At 47.3% G+C, this 22612-nt stretch overlaps 1 pseudogene; it reads left to right on the top strand.

Annotated features, from left to right (window-relative positions):
- The window catches only part of LOC131501618 (leucine carboxyl methyltransferase 1-like), a 38652-nt pseudogene extending 19882 nt beyond the window's left edge, over positions 1 to 18770 (top strand).
- The last annotated feature ends 3842 nt before the right edge of the window (positions 18771 to 22612 follow it).

Below are 22612 nucleotides of genomic sequence, written 5' to 3'. Positions count from 1 at the left end.
GAGCATGAGACCGCGACCCCAGCCGAAATCAAGAGTCAGAGCCCAACTGCCTGAGCCATCCAGGTGCCCCTTCATTCTCTGATTTGGTCCTTCACCTCCTTCATTAGGGTTCAAGAGCAGGTATAATTACACTCACTCACAGAAGAGGAAATGGGTCCAGTTAGTGGCAGAATCAGGACCACGGGCCTGGCCTTTGATTCCGGGCTGGACTTGTAGCACCAAACCTTTTCTCTACAACGATCTCACTGATTGCATTTTCTTTTTTGTAGGTTTGTACAGATCTCTCTGGTTCTTCTGTCAGGTCGGTCATGTGGCAGTCATGGGTACGTGCATTTCCCCAGATTCTTGCAGAAGTACACCAAGATAAACTAGAGCGTGTGGGCCTAATGCGACCTGAGTGTGTATTTTGTCCCTCATCAGCTCACCCGATGAGGTCTTTGGTCATCGGTGCCCCCAGCCTCTCTCTCACTGAGGCGAGAAATCAGTGGCCTCAGCACAGCCTTAGTATTAACCGGTTGCCTCTGCATTCTTCATTCAGGATAAGATAGCTAACGTTTCTGAAGGGCGTGCACATCCATGACCTCAGGAATGAACATGAGAGCTCTGCAGGTGGGGGGTGGGTTACCCAGACGGGGCAAGGCGGGCTCCGAGAGCTTGTGGCGTCCCCAGGTCGGACAGCCAGTGGCGCTGGAGCATGGAACAAACAACGGACTGCAGTTCGTCCACGTCCAGATTCCCTCCTTGTTCTCTCCAGAGAGCCCTGCGGCTGCTCGGGGGGTGGGGGTGGGGGGCTCTTTGCTATAGGTCGGCGGTGCCTCTGGGCCTCAGAGACCACGGTGTGGTGGAAGGAACTGGAAGAGAATGCAGTGGCAGAATGTGTGCAGTGTGAACAGAAGCCACGGGAGAAACTCCTCCTTTGGGCTTGACACCCTTTTCAACGTGGTCCCGTGGTTTGGTCTCTCCCCCCGCCGTGTAGGTGGGTTAATCATTACTAAATCTGAGATTTTTATTTCTGAGCAAGGTACACTGAAGCTCATGTGCCCCTTCCGAGGAAAAGGTTATCTGTCAGCAGTGAGGAAGGAGAATAGTGCAGGGTCTGAGAAATTTGGTGGAGTTTTTTCGTTTTGATAATGACATCGGTCTAAAGGGTTTTCAAAAACCTAAGTTTCTTTTTAGAAAAATGATGCTTGTTTGCTCTCTGGAGCAGGAGCTGAACGGGCCAAATTTAGGCTGCCACCTATGTCGGTAAATAAAGTTTTACTGCAACACAGCCAACTCCCAGTTCCTTCCATCTTCCCTATGGCTGCTTTAGCCCTACGGCAGCAGAGTGGAGAAGTCACAGCAGAGACCGTCTGGCCTGCAAAGGCTAGAGTACTGGCTGTTTACAGCAAGTTCGCTGAGCCCTGTTTTTGAGCTCTATGTGCTTCTGTAAAAGAGGAGGGGAGATCTCGTCGGCTAGTCTTGTTGTCTGGTGCACCTTCCACCTGGGAGGGTCCCCTGGCTGCACCAGCAGAGGCTTGGCTGTGGGTCACAGGCTTTCTGCTGCCGCTGGTGTGTGAGCTCGTTCTGTATGACGTCAGGCCCCAAGACCAGTCGAAGGGACAGTTGAAGGCTCCCACCTTCAAGCAGCGGGTGAGAGTAGGGTGCAGGAAAGCCAGTACAACCCCAGACAAAGAATAAAGGGTGAGTGAAACCCTTTAAGGGACCTCAGCTTCTTGGTGTCTCTTGAATCCTATTTCCACACGGCCAGAGGATCAAGGACGCAGGGGGTCAGTCTCAATATGGCAGCCTGTGCAGCGGTCGGCCACGTTGGATCTCCTTTGAGCCTACGGGATACTCTTCCTCACGGTTGTCCCCGGCTGCCCTGCGGTAGCTATGCACGGTCCCGGTTGCCTTCCGTGCCTCCCGTGACGTGGAGCTACTGGCGAGTGGAGTGGAGTGTCGGAAGGGCTCAGGGAATCCCAGAATAAAAGTTGAAGCGTCATGTCCCACAGCCATTTGTTGCCCCTTTCCCAAAGGCAAGAAAGAAGATGTCTGTTCCTTAAAAGCTCCAGGTGTGCCTTTTGGAAGCTTTCCCTCCATGGTGACCCCTTAATCGGCATTCTTAAGAGGGCAAGTAGCTGATGAGTGGGAAAGCTCTTTAGAAAGTCAGAAGTCCTAGACGAGCCATAGGATCGTATGCTGTCCTGCATTTGCTTTTGTTCCCCAGGCCTTCTGGAATTTTAGCGTGTCCTTAACTTCATATCGTGTGAGCAAAATCCTTAGAGGGTGTTCTGGAATTTCCTAGCAAAAGTCATCTTCTGGTATGCTCTAAACGTTTCCTCCAAATATCTTCGGACAGCTTTTTACCCGGCCCTGCCCTACACACGGGCAGGGGAGCGCGGCAGCACCGAGAGAGAACGGGTGAGATCGGTGAGCGTGTCTCTTCTGATGGGTCAGGAGACTGTCTTTGTCTCTGTCTTCCTGTCTCCCCCTTCCTCCCTCCCCCTTTGTCCCCCAGACCAGATCCCCTGAGATTTTCCAAGGGCTGAGGGGTAGCTGGCTCTCCCAGTTCTGACACTTGCCCTTAGGGTCACCTCCTACTGGAAAATGCTTGCTTGTGATTGCTGCCCCCCCGCCCGTCATGCTGTCGTGGGGGGCCGGCTCCCTCTCGGTCCCTGCTGTCCATCGCTCGTTACTGTGCACGTAAATGGTGTTCTGCGCAGTTGCTCAAGTCAGAAAGAGGGGTGTCATCCTCACCCCAGCTCTTCCTTAATCCCGGCCCACACCTGTGAGGCCCACCACCGGGTTCTGGGCACCAACAAGTGTCTTTTTCTTGGTCTTTTTTTCCACTTTAAGGAAGCGGCTCTGTACTTGTGGAATGTAAGTACAGGTGGATACGGAGGCGTTAGAAGAGCGCTTTGGGGGGGCGCCGGGCAGGTCACCAGGTTGTGGAGCGCCTTGTTTCTTTCCCCAAGCCTCAGGGGCATCGGGAGCTGCTGCAGGCAACGCGCAGGGTGTCGCTGAGAGTCCAGACAGCGGTGTCCTTACAGTGTGTGCAGTTGGCGAGCTGAGGAGGAGAGAATGCGTTCGTGAATACGCACCGGGGCTGAGGGATTGATTGGACGTGACAGAGAATGTGCTAGGATGGCCAGGGGGCCAAGGGGAGACCAGGCCGGGGATGCAGAAGGGGGAGCAGGGTCGTGTGTGTGTGTGTGTGTGTGTGTGTGTGTGCGCGCGCGCGCGCGTCTGCCACGCTCTTTTACTGCAGCCCTCAGTAAAGATAAATGTACACCCCAGGCCAAGACCTAATTCTAAGTACCCATGTCAATAAGGTTTTTAAGTTTATTTATTTAACTTGAGAGAGAGAACCGGTGGGGGAAGGGCAGAGAGAGAAGGGGACAGAAGATCCAAAGCGGGCCCTGGCCCCCATGTGGGGCTCAAACTCACGAGCCGTGAGATCATGACCTGAGCCAATGTCAGACACTTAACCGACGGAGCCACCTCGGCGCCCCGTCCCCATGACAGTCAATGATAAAGGCACACACGTGGCACTTACTAAGGCAGGCCCCGTTCTGAGTGTCCCTTGTGTGTACTCATTTCCTCATTACTCCTCACAACCCCGTGAGGTGCTGTCCCTGTCTCTGCTTCGCAGAGGAGGGAAACTTGGCCCAGGGAGTGGAGTGACTTTGGGGCCTCGCGGCAGACAGGCGGTGGAGCTGGGATTCGAACCCCCGTCCCCTGCTCCAGAGCACCTGCCCTTTACCACCCGCTGTATCCTCCCCTCACAGAAAAAAGTAAACGTGTCACAAAACAGTACTCACCCCCACTGTGTGCGATGCTTCGGGATTTTTGCTGTTTTATTCCATTTTATCCCTCAAATGCTGGTCAGCATTGGTGTCCTGACCCTCTCTGATTCATCTCGATCTGCTTTTTGGAAAATCCTGTCAGGTCCTACTCCCCCAGCGCCTCCACATACCCCCACCTCCATCCCAGGCACTGCTCCCCCAGTTCAGGCTCCCCGTGACTTCTTCCCTGGACAGCTGTGAACCCCTGACGCCCGTCCTCCATCCATTCCCCACGTGGAGACCACAGTAATCTGGAAAATACATCTCTGCCCATATCGTTCCTGGATGTCAAACCCTTAAGTGCCCTGATGCTCTTCGGGGCCTAGTACTCGCTCGGTACGTGAAGGTGGTCAGTAAATGTAGGAGTGAATACATAATTCTAGAGCTTACTGCGTGTTTTTCCTCAGGATGAAGATCTTCTCCCAAGTAAATATTTTGAAGTGGACTTTCCCATGAGAGTCACGAGAAAGCTGCACAGCATCAAGTGAGTATGGCTTTGACCACAGGAGAGAGCCCGGCAGGATTCAGGGGCAGCGTTCAGGAGGCGGCCGGTCTGAACGCCAGAGACCTCATTTTAGGGGACTCTTCCCTTTTACCCCCTTCCCGCCTTCCTTCTGGCCCCAAGATCCCCATTCCAAACTGTCTTCAAAATGAAATGTCCCCTCCCTTGCAACTCTTCTGTCCGTTAACGTAATTTCTCTGAACACGTAATAGAAATGACCTATAGTGGTTTAATTTTAATCTGAAATTTAAAAAAGTGTTTTAATGTTTTATTTATTTTTGAGAGAGAGAGAGGGAGACAGAGTATGAGTGGGGGAGAGGCACAGAGAGAGAGAGAGAGAGAGAGAGAGAGACAGAGTCCAAAGCAGGGCCCAGGCTCCGAGCTGTCAGCACAGAGTCTGATGTGGGCCTTGAACTCATGAACCGTGAGATCATGACCTGAGCCAAAGTTGGACACTTAACCGACTGAGCCAACCAGGCGCTCCAATAATCTGAATTTTCATGTGTGCTCCGGCTACTTCTGTATCTCCAGAGCATAGAAAGGGGCCTGGCTCAGAGCAGATGTGTAGTAAATAGCGTTTGAATGAATAATGGGAGGCCAAATTGGCCATTTACTATATATGAGATAGTATGGGGGCCACCCTGAGTCCATGTTTTAAGAATTCTGCAGTTACAGATGGCGAGTTTGTGAATCTTTGCTGAGAGCTTTTGTAGCACCATGTGAAATGCTTCACTCAGATGATCTCGTTGAGTCCTCAGAGCCGACTCAGGAATGACATGCTTTTATTAGCAGTTGAGGAAACCAAAGCTCAAAGAAGTTAAGCTAATTTCCATAAGGTTACCTGTTGACAAAGGGGTAGAGCTGAAATTTAAACCCTGACCTCAAGCCCAAGGTCAGATTTTCTCAGTGGTTTTTAACATATACTTCTTCCCCTTCTTTTTAAACTAGTCATTTAAACAAAATCTTAAGTCTTACATTTAAAAAAATTTTTAGTAACCATTAAAACTTTCACCTTGTCCTTTAAAGATGTGTAATTCCCACAAGCTAGAAATAGTTTAAGTTTTTTTTTTTCTAACTTATCCTATGGAAACAAGTTTTGCCCTTTTCCAAATACAAGATTATATTACACGGAAGGTGCATTTTATCTAAAAATAATTTTTTTTAATAATTATTTATTTTTGAGAGAGGGAGACAGAGTGCAAGCTGGGGAGGGGCACAGAGACAGGGAGACACAGAATCCGAAGCAAGCTCCAGGCTCTGAGCCGTCAGCACAGAGCTCAACGCAGGGCTCAAACTCACGAGCTGTGTGCGAGATCATGACCTGAGCCGAACGAAGTTGGATGCTCAACCGACGGACCACCCAGGCGCCCCACGTAGCGTGCATTTGAGATGCGCTATGGCATCTGACGCTGTGCAGCCACAGAATACGACCTAGCTTGTTAGGACACCGAGTCAAATAAGAGCAGGTGGGCTCTCACTTAAGCCTAGAGGAGGTTTCTGGGGTGAAAGATGTGTGTATGGTGGTTGCGATACTGAAATCAGCTCTCGGATGTCTAATTTTTTGCACATTCTGGAGGAGAGCAGAGTCATCACCTAAATGTTACTGGACGTCAGGTCTGAGTAGGAATCGGTTTGTTTAGTTGTCTGTGATTAACAATGGTTAAAATTTTTAATTGAGTGAGCAGAAGCAGGAAACGAGAGACAGCTTGGAAAACACTGGAACATTTGGAAACATATCGCTAGCCTATCTTTGGCGGTTTCTACGTCTTGAGTGTTTCATGATCAGTTTGTGACTTGACGTCAGATTCGGAGAGTAACGCTCACTGACCTACTCTGAGAGCTGATCCACTGAATTTTTCATGTGTGTGCCTAGGGTCAGACGTGATTAAGCAGCAGGCCCTCTGGAGTCGCCCTTGCTTTGAGCAGTAGCGGTACCTACTGGCCATTTCGGTAGTGGGTGTTTGCGTTTTTTCAGTAACTAAGCTACTTGACTCATTTCTCTCTCTTTCCCATCTTCCCATAGATACAAGCCTTTCTTATTACAACCCATTATAGAATGACATTCAGAGGACACACTGCAAATTGGCAACTAAGTAATACAGTATGGGCTACCTCTCTGCTTTTCTTCCCCTTTCTTTTTAAAGATGGTGTGTGTGTGTGTGTGTGTGTGAGCGTGCGCGTCTGAGTCTGTGCGTGTGTGCACATGACGTCATAGAGTGTATACTTCTGCATCACATCTACTGTGAAGGAACTTGAAACAATTGTTTGTATGGCCCCTCTTAGATGTCCATAGGTCCCAATCTGAAATCTTTTGAAAAACATTTCAGTGAGTTGCAAACATTTCAAATATAGGAGCTTTTTCCCGAAAATCTTTCCTTGGAAAAATCCAGTCCGGCAGCCTCAGACCCTGACTCCTACATGGCTGCTTCGTTGAGAGGGAATGCACGTCCCCACCACTGTTGTCTCGTACCTGACCCGCTTCACCTGTTACGTTAGGTCCTTGGCCCCGGGGCTCAGTTTTTCCCCGTAAGTTTTCAGTATGAGTGTTTCCAACAACTCTTTCCTCCCTTCTAAGCCTTTAAAACTAAGGTCACAAACACTCTTCCAGAATGTTCCATTGTGTTCAGTGTGTGTCTGACAGAGAAGTTCAAGGGGCTTATTAATAATTCAGGTCAGAAAACATGCTCAGAGAGGATGGCCTTAGATGGTGGGCACAGATAACACAGGAAACGTCAGGCAACTAGACAGGCCTCTACACCAGCACAGTGCCCTCGTCACGCTCCTAGTGAACAGACTCCCACAGAAACTAATATCTCCTCCATCCTTTGTTTCCCTCGTACAAATTTTAAGTACAACCTCCTCAGGCTTTGCCATTGGCTGGCACATCTGCTTTCTCTACATCGTAGCCGTCATACTTTTCTGTATATTTGGTTAATATTTGCGTCAGAAGGATTAGCTGTAATGAAAGGGTTAGTTAGCACTTTGCATTGCCTTCGACCCATCAGTGTAGAAGCATGTGAAGTAGAAAGTAAAGACCCTGCGTGATCTCTCCCCCCACCACGATAACCACTGTGCAGGGTGTTTTCTCCTGTGGATGGACAGTGTACCTAGAGGCAGGTAAATATCACGCGTAAGAAAATACACATGTAAATAGAATCCCGTGCCCGGCCCGCAAAAGGTTCAGTAAATTTTTGGTGAAGGAATCTATGCATATATTGAATAAATAAATATATATGATGTAGACCAACATGTATTTGTTGAAAGAGTGAATCTATACTTCTATAAATAAATAAATATAGTTATATGTATAATTTTAGTAAAGCGAATAATTTACACGTACTGTTTTGAAACTTGTTCTTTGTGCATCCTAGGGAATCACGGCTGTCTTCATGTTGCCAGATTAGATCTACCTCGTTATTTCTGGTGACTTCGTAGTACTCCTCTGCATGGAAATTCCATTTTACTTAACGTATTCGCTACTGATGGTCCTTTAGATTGCCGCCTTCTTTATGGTTTCCTATTAAACAGTTTTGTAGAAAGCCTAGTTATATGTGCATATTCGCAGGAATTGCCAGTTCAAAAAATTGTACCTTATGAATTCTAATAGCTACTGCCAAGCCGTGCTTCAAGACCCTTTCGACTAATTTGTATTTTCACCAGAGTAGATGCGGGTTCCCTTTCCCTACACCCTCGCTAACACTGGCTACTACCATTTTAAAAAATTCCTGCCAGTCTGCCAAATCTATGAATTAAAGATTTTTCTGTAACTTTGTTTTAAATTTTTTATAACTTTGAACGTGCTAGTGAAACGGAGTACCCTTCCTTCCTTCTGTTGGCCTGTGGGATTTCTTGTAACTTTCCTCTGCTCATATATTTTCCAGTTGCATTGTTTCATTTCCTTTTCAATTTATAGGAATCCTTTACAACATAAAGCAATGTTCTTTGATATAAATCCCTCGTCAACTGTTGATTGGCAGATTTCTTTCTTAGCCTTTCACTTGGTTTTTAACTCTGGGTTTGTGTCTTGTGTGGGCAAATTTTCTAGTCCTGTCCTTGATAGTTTTTGATCTTGCCATCATTCTGGGAGAGGGACAGTTGAAATAAAAATTAATGAAAATACAAATGTGAATGAAAATTTGAGAAAAGTGATAGGCGATGATAACACTGACACATTTTCATTGAAAAATTGCCCTATTTCATTAAACCTTTGAGGCTGTGATTGCAAGAATCACACTATCTATTTACCGCCAGGAAAGAAAAGGTGCTGATAAGTTAAACCGAAACGTTATTGACCGATGCATCCTCATTTCAGAAATGTGAAACTGAGAAAAAATACGCATCTTGAAATTGATCATTTCTTAAAGCTGAAATATGCACGAGGTGAAACTTAAAAGTATACAAATGGGCACACAATGAAAAGTCAGTCCGAATGAGTGAATCAAGGGGGACGTCTGGGTGGCTCAGTCAGTCAAATGGCCAAGTCGTGATTTGGGCTCAGGTCAGGATCTCACAGTTCATGAGTTTGAGCCCTGCACTGGACTCTGTGTTATTAGCACAGAGCCTGCTTGGGATTCTTTCTCTCCCCCTTTCTCCACCCTTCCCCCGCTCTCCCTCCCCCCCCCCCCGCCATCTCTCAAAATAAGTAAGTAAATGAACCTCCATGTACCCATCACTGAACTTTTAACTGTGGCCAATTTCATCTGTACCAGTGGTTCTAAAAGTGTAGTCCTGGACTAGTGACATCACCACTGTGGAGCATTGGTTGGAAATACAGATGTCTAGCTTTTGAAAGAATTTGACAAAATGTCTACTTCTGGAAGATCTGCTACATCAGAAACTCGGGGGGTTGAAGCCATCAGTCTCTTTTAACAAGCCCGCCAGGTGATTCTGATGACTGCCAAAGCTCGAGAACCACTATAGAAACCATGCTGTCCGATCTCTCTGGGAGTATTTTCAAGCAAATGTTATCATTGTATTTGTAAATACTTTAGAAGCTATTTTCTTTTAAACATAGTATCTCACAAATTGGCACGACATTTAGAGAGTGGCCAGCCGATCGGTACCAATACTTAAATATTTTACCCTTTGACCTCCTAATTCTACTCCTAGAGACCTACTTAACTGGACGGGTGCTTCATGAGGTCTAAACAAAGATGCTCATCGCAGTGCCTCAGATGGAGAAAATTTGGAGATACCACAGGCCTAATCGTGAGGGCTTGGCTGAGTAAGTTGTTTTATCCACTGATGGAATGCTAGGAAATCATTACAGACGATGATGTCATTGATATTACTGTTAAGTAGGAGAAGCAGTTTTCAAAAGAAGAATTGGCCCTCCTTTCTTTTTCCTGTGTGATGTGTGTGTACGTATTTGTGTGACAGAAAATGTGCTTATGTTGTATGTATGGGTTTATGTTGTATGTATAGAAGAAAGACTGGAATGTTCTATACCAAAACATTAATAGTTGGAAGATGTGATTTTCGTTCATTCCACCCTCCTCCTTCCTGATTTTTTTTTTTTCCTTTTTGCAGTGGGACATGTATTTCTGTAATGGAGAAAAAATAATAATTGAATTTTGAAAAGAAATCCATTGAAATGATCTCCTCTGGATGAATTTCTGTTGAAATGATAATCTCTTCTTGGCTTTCCAGGTGGACACCTGTTGGATTCAAAGAGCTATGCCATTATCGGAGCAGATCTCCGAGACTCACCTGAACTCGAAGAGAAGCTAGAGAAATGTGACGTGAATCCACAGTGAGATCTTGTTTTAACCTCTTACGCGTTTGTGATTTCATGTGAATACGAAATAAGGTCAGGTGAAAGTGCAGCATGATACCCGTGTTCCGTTTTTAATTCTGAGATGTTTATCATTTCATTGCTATGAGGGAGGTTTTCTAAGTCTTTGAGAAGCAATGTTTCTCCTGTTTTCACATCAGAATCACGTGTGTTGCTTTTATAACATACTGATGCCTGATACCATAAAGTTTGAGAGAAGGTAATTATATGTATAGAAACCTATAACTGCAGGGCACCTGGGTGGCTCAGTTGGTTAAGCGTCCAACTCTTGATTTCCGCTCAGGTCATGATCTCACGGTTGGGGAGATCGAGCCCCATGTCAGGCTTTGCGCGGAGAGCTTGGAGATTATATTAAGTACGCGTGTGAAAGCAGTTGAACGGAAATTGGCGCAGAAGCTATAATCTGTAGATTATTACAGTTGCAGTGGTAACCAGCAGCAACCCGCCGCGAACGTAGAAACACACCATTTGGGCAAATGTGCTACATAGCCAGGGAAATAATCACTTACAAATCAGGAGAGCTCTTGGGATGCCTGCGTGGCTCAGTTGGTTAAGCATCCAACTTCTGATTTCGGCTCAGGTCGTGATCTCCTGGTTCATGAGATTGAGCCCCACATTGGGCTCTGTGCTGACACAGCCTGCTTGGGATTCTCCCTCCCTCTCTGTCTGCTCCTCCCCTGCTTGCCCTCTGTCTCTCTCAAAATAAGTAAATACACTTAAAAAAAATTAATCAGGGGAGCTCTTGATAGGCAAGTTTGCCTCACTCCTGGAGATCTACAAAATGGATAAGGAACAGCAGCTATCACAAGTATTAGAATTACATTCATAATTCTCTGGGGTTCATTTGTGCTCTGTGTTTTCCTCCGTGGGCTGTTTTTGCTTCGCTTAGACTTCTCTTCTGAAAAGTATTAATCCTGTTTTTAACATTGGCGATGCCTGCCTCTTAAAAATATATTGTAAACGTGTTTAACTTTTCATTTTAAAATAATTCAAATTTGTAAAAAAAGTTGCAAAAATTGTACAGGAAATTCCCACGTAGCCTTCTTCACCTGGCTTCCCCATGTGGTAATACCGTATGTAATAATCGGTACCTTTTACATTAAAAGGGTTTTTGGAGGGGCACCTGGGTAGCTCAGTTGGTTAAGCATCCGACTTCAGCTCAGTTCATGATCTCATGCTTCGTGGGTTCGAGCCCTACGTCAGGCTCTGTGCTGGCAGCTTGGAGCCTGGAGGCCTGGAGCCTGCTTCAGATGCTGTATCTCCCTCTCTCTGCCCCTCCCCTGCTTGTGCTCTGTCTCTCAAAAATAAATAAACATTTAAATAATTTTTTAAATAAATAAAAACGTTTTTGGAACTGTTTTTCTCTAATTACCAACCTATTGAGGTTTTGAAACTTTTTTTTCCACTCACTTTTTCTAATCGTTCCTATTGATATAATCTGGGGGTTTAGACTTAGGTTAAAAAAAAAAGTGCTTACTTTAAACTTCCTTTTAATGTTTTTCTTTCTGATTTTCAACTTCATCTGCAACTTGGACTTCATTGTCTATCCTCTGGATTTAGTTCTCTCATTCTTTGTACCATGACCCAGTTGGGTCCAGAGAGCATTTGTAGATATATGCATACATATGTGTGTGTGTATTTGTATACACATACATACATTTTTATTTTGGAGAGAGAGAAAGAGAGCATGTGCAAGTCAGGGAGAGGGGAAGAGGAAACGAGAGAGAGAGATAAGATCCCAAGCAGGCTGCATGCTCAGCATGGAGCGCAACACAGGGCTCAATCCCATAACCCTGGGATCATGACCTGAGCCGAAATCAAGAGTCAGATGCTCAACTGACCGAGGTACCCAGGCGCACCTGGATATATATTTTTAATTTCTTTTAGTGTTTATTTATTTTTGAGAGAGAGTGTGAGCACGAGCCGGGGAGGAGCAGAGAGAAAGGGAGACACCGAATCCGAAGCAGGCCCCAGGCTCTGAGCGGTGAGCAGAGCCCGATGTGGGGCTCGAAGCCATGGACTGTGAGATTATGACTTGAGCTGAAGTTGGATGCTTAACCGACTGAGCCACCCAGGCACCCCTGGATGTATATTTTTAAGTCACTTGAGTTATACAACATTTCCTTGTCAAAAAAAGAAAAAAAAGGAAATCCTGATGAACAGTAACAGTGGATAGTCGGGACTGTCGGGTCAAAGCCAGCAGCATTTGTGGGTAGCCTTTCTCTCTAGCGATCATGAGTCCAGGTACTGAGTCTAACTGCATGGGTTACATTCTGACACTAACGTACACGATGTTCTTTTCAGCACATTTCTTGGGTATTTTCAGTTCAGACAATTTACTTCTTTTGAAATTCCCTGCCAATAAAAATAGGCAAAAGTAACCTACTTGCTTTGTGAGAAAAATAGCAACCAGCCATGAGGAACAGCAGCGTAAAGGGGCAGAGAAGGAGGAGGATCCAGTAAAGGAGTCAGAAGGAGCAGGAATAAATCAGCAGAGCTCACACGATTTAGGGCTGCCTGTGTTCCCTTCCAACTGTAAAGCGTTTAGAGATTTCTGTAGGAGTTTATTGCTTTTCCTGTTTCGTAATTTGTTCGTTACTTCGGGTCTGGTAACTCAGACCGCATACTAATGTGTCATTTGCTGAAGACTGTTCGTGTTGCTTTTAATTCTTGATGATAAAAGTTTGTGTAAGAAGAATTAGATTCTGTTAAAGGGATAGCAGTATTTCTGTATTTTATCAGTCAGCTTTTGATGTGTACCAAAATCTCTGCAGCCTCAGCGGTCTCGAACAACTCACAATTCAGAGCAGTTCACAAGTTGCTCAGGATTGTGTGAGTGGACCACTTGGACTGGGCTTAGCTGGGTGGTTCTTCCACTGGAGCCAGCTGCAGCTGAGGTCCCCTGGGGTTCACTCCTGTAGCTGAGATCCCCTGGGGTTCCCTCCTATGTGGATGCCTCATTCTCACGCACAGGGCCTCCCCTCTGATAGCAAGCCAGCTTGGGTTCATTGCCACACGGGTTCAGGCTTCCAAGCAAGAGGGCAAGGGCCAACGTGCAAGTGATTTTCAGCTTCCGCTTGCGTCGTGTTTGCTACTGTTGTATTGGCCACAGCAAGTTACAGGCCTAACCCAGATTCCAGGGGAAGGGAACTAGACTGCCTTGGAGCAAGGGGTCTGCAGGGCCACCTCGTCACCATGCGCGGGCATGCCGGGGGAGAATTCGTAGCAAGCCAGACAAAACCTTGCTCAGTGCTCACGTTGTTACGGTCTGAAACTTTGGGTCACGACGGGGCTCTCCACCTCTTACCGCCCTGATAGTTGACGTGCTATCCGGGGCTTCTCCTCTTCCTGCGGTGTGCACCCCAGGGTTTTCCTGCCCTGCCAGCACTATCCGTGGCTGCCGTTAGAGTCCCGATTTGATGAATACATACTTATGTGCCTTTTCTCTTCTCTGAAGATTGCCAACACTGCTGATAACGGAACGCGTGCTGGTTTACATGACTCCGGAGCAGTTGGCCAACCTTCTCAAGTGGGCAGCTAACAGTTTTGAGACAGCTATGTTCATAAACTACGAACAGGTAAAAGGAAGCTCAAGACCTTTGCGTGCTGTATGCGTTCGCGTGGTGGCTAACCCTCTCTGAGCAACCTCAGTATAAATTTCCACTCACTCTTTTCCTTCCGCCTCTGGCCACACACACATCTCCTTTTTAATCGATTCTAGCAATTCCCAGCGTTCCTGATTTCTTAACTTCCTGCAAACTCGCAGCCAGGGTTTTGGAACTTCTCTCTTGGCCTTTACAAAAACTTTGTAAAGTTCACATTTTACTGTTGTATTAATTATAGAGTCATAGACCGCGATGGAAGGAATTTTGGCTAACATATGGGTGTCAGGGTAGCGAACCCTGATTCCTTCCGAGGCAGGCAGGTGATGCAGTGGAGGAAGTTGGCCAGGTGTAAGGCAGACAGGAGTGCTGGGGACTCTGGTGAACCACAGTTCACCCCTGCTCAGTGCCACCTCGTTGTTCCCATGTGGACATGGGAGCCTGGAGTTGAGAACCCCCAATTTTTCAGGAGAAGCTACAGTGTAGAATTTTAATGTAAAATTCCTAATTTGTAAGATCCCCGAGTCTGGCCCGCTGGTTGCCTGTTTTTCTCTTCTGATGTGGTGGGAAGGGTTCTGTTTTAGAGCTTTGGAATTATTCAGCGTGGGTCCGAGTCCTGGCCCTGGCTCTTATGATTGGCCGGGTGCCCTTAGGCAGAATTGTAGGGTGGTTGGGAGTCCATGCTCTGGAGGTAGATTACCTAGCTGTGTGACCTGGACAAGTTTCATAACCTCTCCGTGCTGTCTCTTTATCAGGAAAATGAGAATAGCAGTCCCGACGTTAATAGGGTGTAGTGAGGAGTAAGCGAGTTAATTTGTACAAGAGCATTTTCAGGATTGCCCGGCTGCTGAGCAGGTATTAGCTGTGATTTGGATCTTTCTGAGCCCCAGGTCCTTGTTTTTGTTTTTGATTAAGTTTTTAAAGTTCTCTACTTGAGAGAGAGCATGAGCAGCGAAGGAGCGGAGTGGCGGTTGGGGGTGGGTGGAGAGAATCCCAAGCAGGCTCTGTGCTGGCAGCCTGGAGCCTGACACGGGGCTTGATCCCATGAACTGTGAGATCGTGACTTGAGCCGAAATAAGGGTTGGATGGACGCTCAAGTAACTGAACCATCCCGGTGCCCCCGCCAGGGCTTTGTTTATAAAGGGATAACTTCTCTGGACTATTATGGGAGTTCATGAGATGATGTGTAGCGGGGGGCACGTGACTGAATACATGGCGCTAATTTTATTGCTTATTTCATTTTAACTTTATTGATTTTATTTTTTTCATCTCATTTTATTTTTAAATTCCATTACGGATGAGAGCAATAAAGGCTTTGCCCCGTGTCACATAATTATGGACAGATCTACGGCTAGACCTTACCTTGGTTGACTTTCTCACCCCTTCATGCTCCAGGCCACATTCCCGTAGAGGTGGTTCTCGGTTGAGTTTTGTTCCTTCCCTCTGTGTAACTGGGGGCATTCCTCAGACTCAGTCTTCAGTCCTGGTGAGTGGACCTAATGGTAGCTGGCCTCATCTGGCTTCTGTAAGTCTTGGGAATCTGTCTTTGCTTGCAGGATATCAGGACTGGGGAAAATGAATTCTGCTTGCTTGCTTTTTTTAATTTATTTTATTTTTTTAGCGTTTGTTTATTTTTGAGAGAGAGAGAGAGAGAGCGCGCGAGCAGGGCAGGGATAGAGAGAGAGGGAGACACAGGATCTGAAACAGGCTCCAGGCTCTGAACCGTCAGCACAGACCCCGACGCGGGGCTCAAACTCACGAACTGTGAGATCGTGACCTGAGCCGAAGTCGGCCGCTTAACCGACTGGGCCACGTAGGTGCCCCTGAATTCTGCTTTGTTTTCACACATTGTGGGTGTTCACCCTGCTCTGTTCGCCTCGTTTCATTCGTGCGTTCTCTTATTCAACATCATATAGCAATGGTGGATGAAGTGAATCTTGACCATGGACCCAGTCACTTGGGAGCAAGCCTGGGGATGTGTCCGTTTTCACTGAATTCTGCAATTTCCTAACAAATGCAAACCATCAGCCTCCTCAGGTGTACTAACTGCTCACATGCCTTCCATGATTTCCTAATCAGTATTTTAAAATGACAAAAACCACATGAATGATGAAAAAACCTGTTTTTTAAATATTTGTTTATTTTTTAGAGAGCGAGCGAGCAGGGGAGGGGTAGAGAGACAGACAGAATCCCAAGCAGGTTCCATGCTGTGAGCACAGAGCCCAGTGCGGGGCTCAAACCCACAAACTGTGAGATCGTGACCTGAGCCAAAAATCAAGAGTCGGTCGCTTACCGACCGAGGTGCCCTGAGTGATGCAAATTTCAGTACTGGTAGAATAAGGGTAGCGAACTTGTAGAAGTTGCTTGCTATATAGCAGGCACCTTCCGTGAGTGTGACCTGTATTAACCTACTTGTCACGTAACCAGGGTGTGGCGGGTGTGGCCGGTGAGGGGACCCAAGCACAGAGGGATTGGACAGCTTGCTGCCCACGGCCGCACGGCCTCACGGCTGGTAAGTTTCAGGCCAGGATTCAGACCCAGGCAGGAAGACGACGGAGCACGTGCTCACAGGCACCCAGTGTGACCATTCATGCCACGTAAGCCTCACACGTCCACCGACAGAGAGTGATGCTCCTTCTTGCCTGCCACCGTTGTCACAGGAGCTCTGGGAATCATTTCGTATAGTAAACTGTTGACGTTTTGGGACAAAGTAATAACAGTCCGCGGTGTATTATGTATGTTTTGTGACATTTGTGCGTATAGATACGTTAATGGTTTTTTTGAAGTGGTAAATGGGGGGCACATGGGTGGCTCAGTCAGCTAAGCATCTGGTTTTGGCTCAGGTCATGATCTCACGGCTCATGAGTTTGAGCCCCACGTCGAGCTCTGGGCTCACAGCTCGGAGCCTGGAGCCTGCTTCGGATTCTGGGGTTCCCTCTCTCTCTGCCCCTCCCCTCGTTCATGCTCTGTCTCTCTCAAAAATGAATAGACATTGTAAGAAGGGGGTTTTAAATGGTTTCTCATTAGATAAGTAACACTACATGCAAAACTTCAAAAAAAATCCAATAGTACAAAAGGGTATGCAGGGAAAGGTGAGTCTCTCTTCTACCCCGGACCTTAGTGAGTCCTCCAACCTGGGAAGCAACACTGCCAGATTCCAGAATTATTCTGCGCATATATAAATGTAGCTAGAGATTTTTTTTTCCCCTAGGGCAGACAGGAGCATGTTATGCACATCCCTCTGTACTGTACTTTTCGAGTGTCTGTTATCTGACATTATTCCACATCTGTATCTGTGTCTGTGTGTCTACATCTGTACCTACATCTACTTGGATGTCCTTTTGCTGTTTTCATGGCAATGTGATATTTCATTAAACGACCATGCCACAACTGCTTTAACCCCAGCGGATGGGCATGTGAGTCCTTCCGTCACAGGTCCCGTTACACATCATGCTGCGGAGTAAACCCTCTTGCAGCTGGCGTGCACGTGGGAGTCTACCTGTGGAGCAGCCGGTCAGTGGTCTGACCGGCTCCCAGGCCGAGCGCACACCGCCCGGTTGCCCCGCAGGGGGCGGCAGCAGACGACGCTCTCGTCAGCCCTGCGTGCCGTGCCCGCCCCCGACTCCGTTGACTGCACTGGGTATTAGCAAACATCAGCCTTGACGGCTCAGAAACAGAATACTGTTGTCTGATTTTGCGTATTCGAGAAGCCCTTCTGGCATTGCCCAGCCTCCTCTTTCCCTTCCCAGGTGAACATGGACGACCGACCGGTTCGGACAGACCGTGATCGAAAACCTGCGGAGGCGACAGTGTGACCTGGCGGGAGTGGAGACCTGCAAGCCGTTAGAGTCACAGGTCGGAGAGCAGGGCGGGGACATCCTTTGGTACCCTTAACCCCCCAGGGAAGGGCACACTCCCTTCTCAGATCAGAGAATGTGAGAAGCCCTGTCGAGTGCCCACCTGAACAGGCAGCTGGGGTTCCACGTGGGCCGCTGGTTCGTCACGCTAAAGAAGTCCAAGACCTGGGCCGCCATCTTGGTTTGGAAAATACACATTCCCATTTCCCATACCCTATTATTCCAGTTTTTCAGTATGCATATTTTCAAACAACATGAACATAGAGGGAACAGTAGGACGAAAACCCATGTCCCATCAGCCAACTTTGGTGATTCACATTTTTCAATATTGTTTTATTTATCCCCATTTTTTGTCAGTGTTGTCATTGGAATATTTTAAGGCACATCCAGAGAGTATAGCATTACCCCCATAAATACTTCCATGTGAATCTCCTACCAGTAAGCATTTTCTTCCCCCACCCTGGGATAATGGTAACATCATTATTGTACCTCACACAGCAGCCGAAACTCCTCCATAGCACCTACTCCACAGTCCGTGTTTGGATTTCCCCAGTTGTTTAAAAAAAAAACAGAAAAAAATTCTATAGGTGGTGTGTTTGAAACAGGATCCAAACGTGGTCCAAACTTTGTACTTGACACGTCCCTTCCATTTCTTAGAATCTGTAATAGAGACTTTAAATATCTTTTATTTATTGTTTTTTAGTTTGTTTGGTTTTTTCTTTTTCTTTTGCTGAAGAGACACCACCCACCCCTGCCCCTATTAAATAGGTGAGATATGTCACATTACCCCTCGAACGCATTCAAACACTCTTGCTCACGGAGAAGTTCCTTCCTTTATTTCTCTTTAAATATACATTAGTGACTTCTCTCCCATGATAACAATGCATGTTCGGTGTAGAAAATTGGAAAAGAAAAAGAAGAAAGATGGGGGCTGGGACGGGCTTTTGAAAAAGGAGTCATCTGAGACAAGTTCTCATGTGCTCCAAGAGTGCCTTGGATTTGTACAACAGTGCCTCGTACCTTGCCTTTTCTCTCCGCTGCACATTCTAGAAAGAACAGCTCCTGTCGAATGGGTGGGAAACAGCATCAGCCGTCGACGTGCTGGAAGCGTACAGCAGACTGCCTCAAGATGAAGCGAGCAGGTACGGATTGGCGAGAGTTAGTTTCACGGCGAACAATTCTGATTGATTAAAGGCATAACTGTTTTTAATGTAAACACAAACACAAAAGAAACCTCAAACCTCCAACACTCACTAGATATATTTTGAACCATGTTAATCTGCTAATACAGGCTAAACCATAGCACCTTGAGAGGAACTCATTAGCCACTAACGGAGATAGGGTTTGTGCCAAAGCGGGTTATTTTGGTCAAAACGAGCAGTCACACCTGTCGCACTCCCAGAGCACCCTGTGCGCTGGCAATTCTGCACAATCCCTGTGTTTTGGAGGAGGGAGATGACATTGCCCAAGGGCTTCTGAGGGGGAAAAGTCTGCTTGCAGATTTTTTCTTTGAACTTATTATTTTAAGAGAGAGAGCGCGAGTGGGGAAGGGGCAGCGAGAGAGGGAGAGAGAGAATCCCAAGCCGGCTCTATGATGCCGGTGCAGAGTCCGAGGTGAGGGCCTTGAACCCATGAACCGTGAGGTCGTGACCTGAGCCAAAATCAAGAGCCGGACGCTTAACCGACCGAGCCACCCAGGCGCCTCTTTGTGTATATATTTTAAAGCTTATATTTAAATGCTCTTTTGAAAAAAATCATACAAACACATGATAACAAAACAGAAGAAGACAGTGTAGAGTACGAAGACCAACCCTTCCATCCTGCTCCCCTCACCACGAGTCTACCACCTTCTCTCAAGACGCAAGTGCCCTTGCCCGTTCTTCCAGAAGTGAGCTACGCGTGTGGAAGCACGTATGTCCCCCACTTGCTCTTGACGTAGATAGTAGCGTACTCTGCACGTTATTTACTCTACAGTTTGCTTTTCGAATTCCACGGTGAGCCTTAGAGACTGTGCCAGGTCGGTGCACACAGACCCATCGCATTCTTTCAGATAGCTGCATATCCTCCAGTTGTGTGAGTGCGCCATAACCTCTTGAACCCAGCTCTCCTCGGTTACAGCTGTGATGCAGCTGTGAGGCTGCAGTCAATATTCTGGAACGTACATCTTTGTACATATAGGGTAAACTCTTAAAGGCAGAACTGCTGAGTGGAAGGGTGTACATTTTAAATGCGGGGTGGGGGGGGGCACCTGGCTGGCTCAGTCGGTAGAGCATGCAGCTGACTCTTGATCTCAGGGTCGTGAGTTCAAGCCCCACATTGGGTGTGGGGCCTACTTAAAAAAAAAAGGAGGGCGCCTGGGTGGCTCTGTCAGTTAAGCATCTGACTTCGGCTCAGGTCACGATCTTGCGGTCCATGAGTTTGAGCCCTGCTTCAGGCTCTGTGCTGACGGGGGGGGGGGGGGGGGGTGTAAGCATCTTCATGTTGAAACAAGGAGTTCCTTGAAACTGGCAAACTCTTGAGGCCCCCGTGGATGTTCTAAGAAAGGGACAGGAGCAGACAGTTGCCACCTGTGGGAATTCTGCAGTCCTCAAACTGCCTGCAAGGCTTGGGGCTTCTAGGGTTCAAGGAGGTTGTGCATATTTATTACTAACGTGGGATGTGGGACAGAGAACACTGATGTGAAACCTAGTCTAGTTAAAGGTTATCGAGCCCAAGCAACATTTCTGAAAGTCTGAAAGTGAAGCTGAAATATACGATAAAAGCCAATGAGGAAATATTACTAAGAATAAGATTGTCAGGGCTCCTGGGTGGCTCAGTCGGTTAAGTGTCCAATTTTGGCTCAGCTCATGAATTCACGGTTCAGGAGTTCAAGCCCCATATTGGGCTGTGTGCTGACAGCTCAGAGCCTGGAGCCTGCTTCAGATTCTGTGTCTCCCTCTCTCTCTGCCCCTGCCCTGCTCACATTCTCTCTCTCTCTCTCTCTCTCTCAAAAATAAAATAAACATTAAAAAGAAAAATGAAAAAAAAAGAATATGATTATCTAATAATTCTTAAAAAAAACAAACCCTCCTACTCGTAATAAAAACTTCTGGTCCTTAAAAAACGACAACAACAACAACAACAACAACAACAAAAACGGGCTCTTAGAATCTTCTACCTGCAGGTGGCTGTCGTAATTTAGAAGGATATTCTGACATGGGCTGGCATGGCACCAGTTTTCTAAGCTATGCCGGCTCCTCTCTGTGGGAAGAGACAGAAAGTCACCCGGGAGCAGATTGCTGGTCTTCAGGGGCTCAGGTGAAAAGCAAGGACACAAGCAAGGAGGCTTAAGAGAAACCTCAGTGCAGAAGGGTTCTGTCTTTCCCGGCGTGCTCTGGGGTGGGCGGAGACGGAACGGGGTTGAGGCCGAGTGAAGGGATGTGTACAAAGGGTCCCAGGCCTTCTGGAAGAAACCCCCAGCCCCAAAGTTAGGGAAGCCTGTGAGAGACGAAGTGCAGTGGCCCCGGCCGAGGTCCCTGCAGGAAATATCCCTTCTGCAGGGCAGAAATGTCCAGGCTGGTAACAGGCCACCTCAGGGCCTCAGGGTGGTTCTGACAGGTCTGGTCACCGTCACTGAGACTCTAAGTCCTTCAGGAGCCAACTCAGCCCAGAAGTGGAGGATGATAGCATGAGAGGCAAGAAGTGGAAACTCTAGGCTGTTGCCGGCAGGGCCTGTCCCATCAAGGACACTGTCATAGCAGCGAGCGAAGGCCCGCAGCCTGCCCGGGACCTGTGACCAGGCTGCAGTGCCAGTGGACCGGCCAGGCCAGCCAGCGCCTCCCACACCCCACCCCGACACCTGGCACTTGAAAGCAGGACAGCCCCATTTGAACTTCACAACATGACACCGAAGTTCCAGATCCCCTCGTTATCACCGTGCAACCCAACTGCTTTTCTTTCCTGCTCGGGACCATGCCGATCAGTCTCATCATATCTCAGATCATACATACAGACGTACGTACACAGATCTGCTTCAGTTCTCGCCGATGAGGCTTTGTTTTGTTTTCCTCTTTAAGCAAAGCACTTTAAGAAGATTTTATTTTGTTACCTGTAACAGATCTTCACCGAGGACTTCTGTTTTCTCAGCTCTGTGGGAAAAAATGAAAAGCTCAGAGTCAGAAATCCAGAAATGCAAAGGAACTCGTGAAATGTAATAATGACTATCCCAGAGTTTAAAACAAAACAGCTAGGGACGGACGCCTGGGTGGCTCGGTCGGTCGAGCGTTCAACTCTTGACTTCAGCTCAGGTCATGATCCAGGGTCGTGGGATCAAACCCCACGTCGGGCTCCGTGTGGAGGGTGGCGCCTGCTTGGGGTTCTCTCCGTCTCCCTCGGCTCCTGTCTCCCCCCGTTCCCAGCTTGTGTATGCACGCTCTCTCTAAAATAAAAATATAAAAAATAAAACAGGCAGAAATGAATGATAACATGGGGAGAAATTCCACCAATGTTGACATCAGAGGGCTCCTGGAGCAAAACCAAAGAAAAAAACCAGCAAACAAAAGTCTGCAAAGAATAGCAACCCCAAACAAGAACAAAGCCTCAAGACCAGTGGCTCCCAGACCTGGGCATGGATAGAATCACTGAGGGTGGGGAGTGTGCTCATTTAAAATGCCAGTTTCCAGGCCTCACCTCTGTTCAAAAGCAGGTCTGGAACAAGATCCTGCTTCTTTAAGAGGCCCTTTCCTCCCAGAATTCCATGGCCGAGACCCACAGGCCACCCTTGGAGAAAAGACTGCTCTAGAGGCGCCTCGCTGGCTCAGTTGGTAGAATGTGCAACTCTAGATCTGGGGGTCATGAGTTTGAGCCCCGCATTGGGCATGGAGCCTACTTAAAATAAATTAAAAAATAAAAATAAAAAAAGACCGCTGTAGAGAAGCTGAACCTTCAGTTCCTAAAATGATCATTTCTGAGCTTCACAGCCTTATGGAAACAAGTCTGTCACAAATCCAGGAACGTGATTCAATACTACACACACAAATAGTTAACAACTG

This window comes from Neofelis nebulosa, chromosome 18 (genome assembly GCF_028018385.1).
Source record: "Neofelis nebulosa isolate mNeoNeb1 chromosome 18, mNeoNeb1.pri, whole genome shotgun sequence".
NCBI classification, from domain to species: domain Eukaryota; kingdom Metazoa; phylum Chordata; class Mammalia; order Carnivora; family Felidae; genus Neofelis; species Neofelis nebulosa.
Note: the sequence above shows the minus strand (reverse complement) of the source record. Positions and strands in the feature narration are given on the sequence as shown.